Source organism: Cavia porcellus, unplaced genomic scaffold (assembly GCF_034190915.1).
Source record: "Cavia porcellus strain 051 isolate PalLab524CR breed Dunkin Hartley unplaced genomic scaffold, mCavPor4.1 scaffold_14, whole genome shotgun sequence".
Lineage (NCBI taxonomy): Eukaryota > Metazoa > Chordata > Mammalia > Rodentia > Caviidae > Cavia > Cavia porcellus.
In genome coordinates, this window is record NW_026947497.1 from 9,739,611 (window position 1) to 9,749,342 (window position 9,732).

The following is a 9,732-nucleotide window of genomic DNA, read 5'->3' on the forward strand; positions in this document are numbered from 1 at the left end:
CTCATCCTGTGTTTGCTTATTTGAAACCTAATTATATCTTGCCTATTTGAAAAATCTTTTCTGAATATCCCTTACTTTTATTAAAGTATTAAAGTACTTTTATTAAAATGGGAATGGGGAAAAGACAACAACCATTTAATTGCCTACAATGGTTAATAAGAAAAGCAACAGACATAATGTATTTTGGTCGTGAATTTTTACTTAATAAAAAACTATTTTTTCTAATAGCAAAAAGGATATTTGGTAACACTAGCCCCCCAAAATCTCACTGCGTTTTGAAATGCACAAGCATAATCCAAAAGTAAAGGTGTCATTGTCTTTTATTTGGATACCAATAAAAAAACCAAAAACTGGTATCAAACAGGAGGGAGAGAGAGACAGACAGACAGACAGACAGACAGACAGACAGACAGACAGAGAGACAGAGCCAGAGAGACAGAAGGGAAGAACAAGAGGCCACTAGCGGAAAATATTGAGATGTAAATAACAGAATAATGTCCCCTCCTAAATAATTTCCAGTTGCGCACCGCTTGCAGGGAAGATCCACCCCCTCACTAGATTAGTCCTCATACAGTAAGAATTAGGAGCAGCCTCTAGTGGCGGATTAAAGAGTTTACAGAGTGGCCTCGCGGAAACAAACCGCCTCCTATTTCTTTTCCTACTTGGCTTTGAGCTTGCTAATCAGCTTTAGCAACTACGCATAATTTCACCCGAGTGTCCTTAATTGAACTGCTATTTTATGTGTGTTCTTTTTCATATGTCATTTTAAGAGCTACTCCAAATCCTTTGTAGCCGGGGATGGGCCACCAACTCAGCGCTGGGGTCTGAATCACAGAGGGGCGGGGTGAGGCAGGGTTTTATTTTAAGGAACAAACGATCTCGGCCTTCGCGAGGGCAGGCAGTTTTGATGACCGAATTCAGCTCGCGGCCTTGCACACCCCTTGGACGAGGAGCAGCTCCCGGTGGAGCCGGGCGGGGCTGCAGCCCAGGGCGGGGTGGGGGGAGGCGAAGCCTGAGGCCCAAAGGGCCACCCCCACCACCATCCCTTACCCCCCCACCCCCTCACCCCCACCTCCTCCACCACCCCAGCGTCGCGGGAGTCAAGGGTTTCTGCTCTACCCACCCACGTGCTGCTGCTACTGCCGCGTCGCACCTCCCCGGCCTTCCGGCCCGCTGTGACATTAAAAATGCAAGCATAAGTAAAATGTCCTTTCCCAACAGTGCCTGCTGTGAAGAACCTGCTGTTACCTTTGGCATAAACCTCAACCAGAAAGCTGGGGCGCTAGCGAGCAGGCTGGGGGCCGCTGAGGCTCCACCGGGGTGCAGGCTGCCCCAGCCCGGCCCAGCCCAGCCCAGCCCAGCCCAGCCCCAGCTGGGACCCCAGGCCGAGCCAGGCAGCCGAGCGGTGTCGCTGGACCCTTGCAAACTGCGGGCTCGGCTGGGACCCGGCCCGCGCCCCACCTCGCACCCACGACCTCGCCCCGGTTTATCCGGGCGCAGGAACCGCGAAAGGCGCGAACCCGGCGCTGCGTCGGATCCCCGCTGGGTCCGATCCAGTCCGGTCCGGGATGCCAGGGTTCGGGGTAGCGGGTCCTGGCGTCTCCGGTTCGCTCTGGGCACAGATGTTCGCGCAGCCGAGGACGAGTTCGACGCATCGGACGGTTCCGATCCACGGCGCAGACCCGGACCCCGAGCGGACCGGAACGGACCCGAACTGACCCGCGCGCCTGTTGCTCTGGGCTTCGGGACACTGAACCCTGGAAGGCGACCCCCGCCGACAGGGCCCGGCGCTGCACCCGGCTGCAGACCGCCCTGCTCCTTCACTGGAGAAGGACGCCTGCAGGATAAAACTGGGTTTTTACACCTTGAGCGGCCTGTGGGTCTCAAGAGTTACGCCTAAAACCACTTCCAGGGAGAACGAAGCATGCAACAATATGACTTGCTCTCCTGTAATTAATATAATCATTTAATCTTTTAGAGTTTCTTTGCTTGTCTTGCACAGGTGCTTTCAAACAAATTAATCCAGATGAAATTTTATTGTATTTTATGTATTAAAAATCCGTACCTCCTCACAGAGCACTAAGGTGATGAATTAATATTTGCTAAGCACTTGGAAGTGAAAACTGCAGACAATTTGATGGAATTATTCTATTATTATTTATGCAGGAAAACAATGACTCGATAGGACCTGTGTCTCAGGCCAGCTGCTGTGTTAGCTAACCTGGCACCGTAGAGAGGCTTTGCCTGTTCCAGCCACGTGCCGCAGTGCAAGAATAATTATCCAGGTAAATCAGATTCCTCAGAAAACAGAAAAAGGGAGTCTCCTGTCTGATTTGGTTTTGGGATTTTTTTTTCTGCTCTATTATCATTGTCATATTTTACTATATAAATATTCCATTTTACTTAGTTTTTCCTGCGATTGTAATGGATTCTTTTAAGGTCATGTCTGCATTAACAAACAGAGTTAAATAGTTCTTTATGTTTACAGGAGGCTATTTCCCTTTATTTTCACATATTGTAATATAAATTTAAATAAACTTCAAAGAATTTCAAATAGTTTTACATTTACTATTGGTTGCATACTAGCACATAGGAGTCAGGTTGATTGTACTTAATTTTTTAGAGGAATATGGTGACCAGAGCAAAGAGAGACAAATCTAAAATCAGATTTTCAGGTCAATTTATTTCCATCAGAACACTTAATGTTTAGTATAGTTGTTTTAATTCTGTCTTTATTTTCCTCATGGTACCAATTGTATATCAAAAATAATACCATTTTATAATCACACTTTTTAAGCATAGGATTTTAAAATTTTAAAATCCTTATCAAACGTCTCTATCTCAAGCACAGAAAATGTAATACTACAAGCCGGGCATGGTGAGAGAAGCCTGTAATCATAGCACTCAGGAGGCTGAGGCAGGAGGATGTTGAGTTCAAAGCCAGCCTGGGCTACATCGTGAGATCCCTCCTCAAAAACATATAAACAATGGAATATCAAAAAAGTTGGGCAGGCTACCGTCCCTACCATAAAGCTCCTCATCCTTTATATAAGGTATTTCGTGGTTTGGTGCCAGACTGCTAAAAAGCGAAGTGTCGCTGTGAATTCGCTAGAGGGAGCCGTTCTTTTTAGTCGGTTGCTGTGATTTAGCTCTAAAGTTGTTTTCCTGGAGTAGACCTAGATATCTAACTTGAGTTCAGAGTAAGAATGTTCAGGGTTCAAGAGAATTCAGAGAGGTCGTGCCGTCACTTTAAATACTATTTAGCCATGTTCTTAAAATAACAGGAGAAAAAAAGCTTGAAAATATAAAATAGAGTAATTCCAAGGTAATGATGATTCGGCTAAGTGCCGGCTTTCCCCATTTGTCCTAATTGTCATACATTTGTACTTTCAGATGAGGAATCACTGCCCACAAATACTGACTCTGTATGTAATCTTTTGACATTCACAGGAGCAATAATCAGTTTGAAGGACAAACGCAAGTAAAATTTGCTCAATGGAATAAAGTAAAATCAGTGACAGTCGTTTAGATCTATTCTGTCTCTCTATATTCTTGTTCTTATAATTGATTAGAGTTGCTTACCAGATATTTAGAACCACATTTGTAAATCTTGTATTGAAAATAAATTCTTGCTGTTAGCTGTGCATGACTGACCTCAATAGTTCATTTGGAGCTGTGTCCTGCTTGCTATATTTTATTACTCTGGATTTAAGCCAGGAAAATATTATTTAAGTAAAAATTAAGAGACTTTTTTCTTTTTGGTACCGGTGATCGAACTCACAACCATGCACTTGCAAGGCAGGCACTTATGCCGCTGAGCTAAATCTCCAGCCCCTTAAGCAAAAATTAATATGGAGTTGATATATAGTGTTGTTAGAATTATGGTGAATTGTACTGACTGTCATTGCTTGTTAAGTGTCAACCTTTAAAAATACAGATTTGCCACATGGAAGTAAAATAAAATATGAACTTTTATTATTGAATTAGTGCCAAATTAAATCATATGGAAGATGATATATTTCTACAAATTACAGTTTTATTTTATTTTTGAAGGAATTTATTTAATACATATATAGTAAATTTCTATCTGGTACAGGATATTGTTAATACAAAGATAAATAAGATCTTACTAGGACCACAATTTAATGATCCATTTAAAATAAAAATGATTTTCCAGTAATCCAATTACATTCATGTGAGGGAAAATGCTGAGTATTTTAAAACTTTGTTAGTCTGGGGGTATAGCTCAGTGGCATAAGCCCAGGCAAGCACAAGTTCTGAGTTTGATTCACCTTCCAAAAAACAAAAACAAAAATACTTTATCAAGTCTCTTATTGAAAGGAGTAGCATTTCTTTTTTTAAAAAAGTCACTGGCAAAGTTTAAACCGCCAAAGGTCAGAGTTTAAAGGAAGTTTAAGAATCTTCCAATATGTAGGATGTGTTTAGAATCTAAGCTGTCAGTTTTGTGAGTTCCGAGCCACATATTTGTTAGTATTTATTTGTAGGGGGATGGGCCACGCGACTCCAAACTGCAGTCCGGGATCTGTTCTACCCAAAACACTGCAGAGAAGACCTCAGTCTGCTTGTGCTGCTGTGCTGCTGGTTTTGATCTGATTTTTAGGGTGGAAGGAAGAAAGGACAGAGGACCTTGCTCAGGCAATGGGTGAATGCCCTGGTACCAGTGTCTTCCACACTAAGTCCTTGTTTTCGCATTAAAAAATGTTACATACTTGCACAGTGTCACAATACACTGAGCAAACCATAGGCTTTTATGAAATTTAGTCATATATCAAAGTATCTGCGAAATTATATTCCACAACTGGAGAAGTATGTTCTTTGTTGCACTGATAGCACCATTTCAAATGTTTCTGTGGTTTGAATAAAAGTGTAAGTATCAGCACCCACAGGGAAAAGCCATGCCCAGGGATAATTGGAGGTGGATTAATTTTCTTTTGTCAAACACTGAATACTTGCTTTAAGCTATCACTTAAAGAAAAAGAGTACTGGACTGCTGTGAATGTTCCACATGCCAATGATGATGATATTTTTTTTAAATGACGTTGGGACTTGAACTCAAGACTTTACACTTGCCAGGCAGGTGCTGTGCCGCTGACCTACGTCCCAGGCCCATGAGGGATGTTTTGATTGGCTTGCGATGTGTAGAGACAGTTGATAATGTAGGAATCCAGACATCTTACAATATAAAATTTCTTTTCTTTTATGATTATGGTACTAGTTCCCATTATTGAAAGTATATATATAACAATAAAAATTACAGTCAAAGTCATTCCAGCAAGGTTTTACTTAACTTATGTTATGATGTTCTTAAAACTAAATCTTTAAGCATAGTTTAGCAGTAACTTTAGAAGTCAAAAGAATTAATCTTTCTAATTAGAGAACAAAATATGCTAATTTTTTAGTATTTTAAATATTTAAAAATCACACATAGCCATCCCCGATAAAATTTGGATACTTCTATCATTATTAGAAATATACTTTCTTTTTAAATTTTCCAGATTGTAGAGCTGGACCAATGCAGTTTTTAGAGAACTGAATTGAATTGCAACACACATGGAAAATGAAGGTTCTTCCTCCTCTTTAATGATAATGAAGATTACTGCATTTTACCACTGCAAGGACACAAATCTCTACCTATTTGGAAATCCTTGGCCTTTGGCTTTTGTGTGTTTGCAGTTTATAAATGTTAATCCTAGTGAATCCCAGGAACCGGGGAAGGCTCGTAGGCTAGGAACATGCTTTGTAAGAAGTGAGACAAGCAACCATTTCCCCTCAGTCACAGTGCCAAGAATTTAAGAACTTTGAACTATAATCTAAGAATCCTGGCATAGTAATTAATATTTTGAAAGACAAATATCTGTGTTAGAATGTTGGTGCATTCATGTATGATTTGCCTTGCATTTTTAAAACAATCTATACTAGTAATATAAAACAAAAATAATGATGATGGAAAAAATAACTTGGAGGAATAATTATAAGATAAGATTTTGAACATAAGACTTTTTCCAGGACAGCCTTTGGAGACTGGGGGTGTATGTGGGTCGTTTTCATGCGGCAGAGCTCAGCACACAGGCCTCTAGAAAGCCAAGCCAAAACAAAAGTTTACTTGAGACCTAAAAATCAGTATTATAATGTACATTATTCTAGTGAAATTTTGATTTATATCTTAATAAATTTTAAATATGAAGCTTTAAAAAATATTTCACCACTAGGCTGTTCATCTTCAAACAATTGATAACAAATCAATGTCCCATATAAATGTCTAAATTTACAGATGGCAAAACTGAAAAATAAAATACTTAACTGCAGAGACAATTGGTAAAAGACTGTATTTGTTTTCTGTGTTTCCATTTAAAGAAATATTACCATGTTAATCAAAGTTAACTTTAACTTTCAGGAGTTTTTCCTAATCCACAGGGTTCTGGCTTTAAGATGAAGCCAAAGTTCAATCTGAGTCTTTGCTTCACAGAAGTATCTCTCTCCTGCAGAAACCTTTTCCAGGGTGATCTTTATACCAAGTAAGGAAAATGAGAGGTGTCTTTTTTCTGTAGTTGTCTGTTTTGTTTCTAGATAGTCATGCACCTAAGGAAACACCAGTGCGTTCCACAGATCTGTAGAAAAACCAGGGTGTCACCTAGGATGGCCCTGCCACAAGAGTTTGGAGGTTTTTGTGAGGGAGTTCTAAGTCTGGTACTCACTGCCGGAGAGTGGAGAAGCTTGTCTTAGACCAGCTTATCGACAGCGACCTGTGGCCGTTTCTCAAAGTTAACCAACATCCATTGGAGGATTTTTCCATTCTACATCTTTTATAGGTGGCAACCCAGCCTACATTTCAGTTTTCCCAAGAAGGGAAATCATTATTGTGTAAAAGAATTTGAAGCATCAAAAAGTGATTCCATATGTTCAGTTGAAGGCTACAACCATTAGCCTTCGTTTCTCAGGAACATGGGATATTGCAGGAGAGAGCTGTTACAACTTCCTTGCACCACTGTTTCAAACATATGTCCACGGGACACACTGGCAGCCCTAAATCTTCTCCAGGTTGGACACCCCAGTTGTCTCAAGGCCTCCTCATGTTGTACAGATGCTTGGCAGCTTACGGCAGGCTTACCTTTGAATTAAACCCACAGTAAATCTAACACACAAGTGGAAAAACCACTTAGTACACATAACCTACCAGCCATCACAGCTCAGCAGAGTGCCCTTTGGACTATCTGCTGTTTACCTTCGTGATCACTAGCCCAGAAGAAGATCAAAATACAAAGTACAGTTTCTACTGAATGTGTATTGCTTTGGCTCCCTCCTAAAGTCAAAAAACCATTAGTGGATGCTACGTGTTTTATTGTCTTTGCCCTTCTGCTAGTCTCAGAGCATTCTTAATGTCTTTCAGAGCATATGAGTCAAGCTGTACACAACATTTCGACCCGGGCTGAGTCTAGACGTGGAACATCATCCTAGGAGATGCGAGCTTTTTAGTCACCAGAAGCAGACAAAGAACACATAGCATTTTTAAGCAATCATGTCATCCAGTTGCCTCAAGCTGAGATTATTGTTCATTGTATTAGTTACCTATTGCGGCATAACAAATGACCCCAGTGCTTCACGGCTGAAAACAACAGCGAAGCTTCATGACTTCACATAGTTCCTGTGTCTCGGGAAATGGGGTGATTGTGGCTTAGTGCTGCTCTGCTCGTGAGCTTGCAGCTAGGCTCTCCGCGGAGGTTCTGACCTTCCGACAGCTTGTCTGGGCTAGCAGTCTGCTTGCACGGTGGCTCGCTCTATGTCTGTAACACTCAGTTTCATTTGCTCACCAGATGGGCTTGATAGAGTCAAGAGTCCTCGTGACATGGAGCAACAGCTGGCTTTCCCCAGAATGAACGATCCAGGAGACGACAAGGCAGAAGCTGCGGTATCTTTTGTGTGCTAGTACTGCAGGCCACACGTGTCATTTCTGCAACACAGTATGGGTTGCTGTGACAAAATATCTAAGTAAAGCAAGCTAAGGAGGAAGCGTTTATTTGTGTCTTGGGTCTGTGATCAGCTGGCTCCATCACTTTCAGGCTGTGGTGAAGCAGAAACCCCGTGGCAGAGGGCAGGGCAGAGGGCAGCTTCTGACCTCATGGCAGCCAAAAAGCAGAGCTGGGGGGAAGAACCAGAGAGGAAGATGCTGGTGACAGGATGTCTCTGGTGGGCTACATCCCAGAGACCCACTTTTTCTAGCTAGCCCCTACTTTCTAATAATGCCGTACAATTACGAATCCATCAATAGGCAACCCATCTAATGAATCTAGATTCCTCATTCCAGTCTGCTTCTAAAGACCCATCACCTGTCAGAGCCCCTGTCACTAAAGACCCATCACCTGTCAGAGCCCCTGTCACCCAACCTTTGAGAGCACGCTGGAGACCCACCGCATTTGTTCATGCAGCTTTACCCAGAGCAGGAGCAGACTGTATGGGGGTGAGAGTCCCAGGAAGCATGGGTGCTTTGAGGGTCATCCTGGAGGCTGGCACTCAAATCCATCCCCTGTGTCTGGAGGACTGAACTCTCCCCACATGCAAAGGGCACTCCATCCTCTGTAGGCCCCCAAGGCCTCACCCCATTTCAGCAGCATCAGGAAGTCTAGAATCTTGCACTCCCAAGTAGGTTCAGATGTGCTTGAGGCTTTTTCAGTGTGGCTCTTGGGGTCCACTCCTCAGTCTGAAGACCTGAGCACCACGGAGATTAAACTGTGTGCCCCTGCAGCACATGAGGGGTGGGATAGAAATGGGACAGTTCCTGTAGATGCTGCTGGTCAATGTGTAGAAAGATAACAGGCGCACAGGAATGGCTAAGGAAAAGTGGACTGGCTTCACCAGTACTCCCCGGGGGACAGGAATCGATAAGGCAAAGTGGACTGGCTTCACCAGTACTCCCCGGGGGATAGGAATCGCTAAGGAAAAGTGGACTGGCTTCACCAGTACTCCCCGGGAATGGTTTCTTCTGACTCCTGACTCTGATCTTTGGGATTTTGGTTTTGTTTTCTGAGTCACCTTCTTTTCCCATGAAGTTATCCTAGATCTGTAGCTCTGTGTTCCCTGAATGTGGTTCCTGCTTGAAGAAATGTAGAGGTCCAGAAGCCTCTTTTTTTTTGTTCTGTTTCTTTCAGTCCAAGCTGCTAACATTTCTAACAATTAAGTGTTCTTAAAAGTTCTGTGGGTCTCATATTGTGATAGTTCATGTGGCATCTACTTGACTAGGAAACACCTAGGGAATTAGTGTGGTTTAGTTTTTGGTCCAGATGATTGACTTGCTGAAAAGGGAATCTTCAACCTGGGTGTGGGGTGGCACCAACCAATAGGCTTGTAGCCTATACAAGGAATAAACCAAGAAAGAAGTCTTATTTTCATTTTTTTGGAGGAGCTCCAAGCTTGATCTTCAACTTTGGATGGCTACTTTCAGGCTTCCAGTGCAGAATCTTCAGCATTCAGCCTTCTGGTGGAGACCGTTCAGCTTCCTGATACAGACTCACGAGGGATTCTGCAGTGAGCACTAGGTCTTTGCCTTTTGATTGAACCTGCAGCTCCCCAACACAGAGAAGGCCCTTTTGAATATCAACTCTGACTTCCAGGCAGCTACTGTCAGCCTGTCTTGTAAATTCTGTTCTGCTAGTGAATCCTGGCTGAGTCACCTATGAATTTTACTAGCCTTGATTCCATTATACAAAGTCTTTGTGT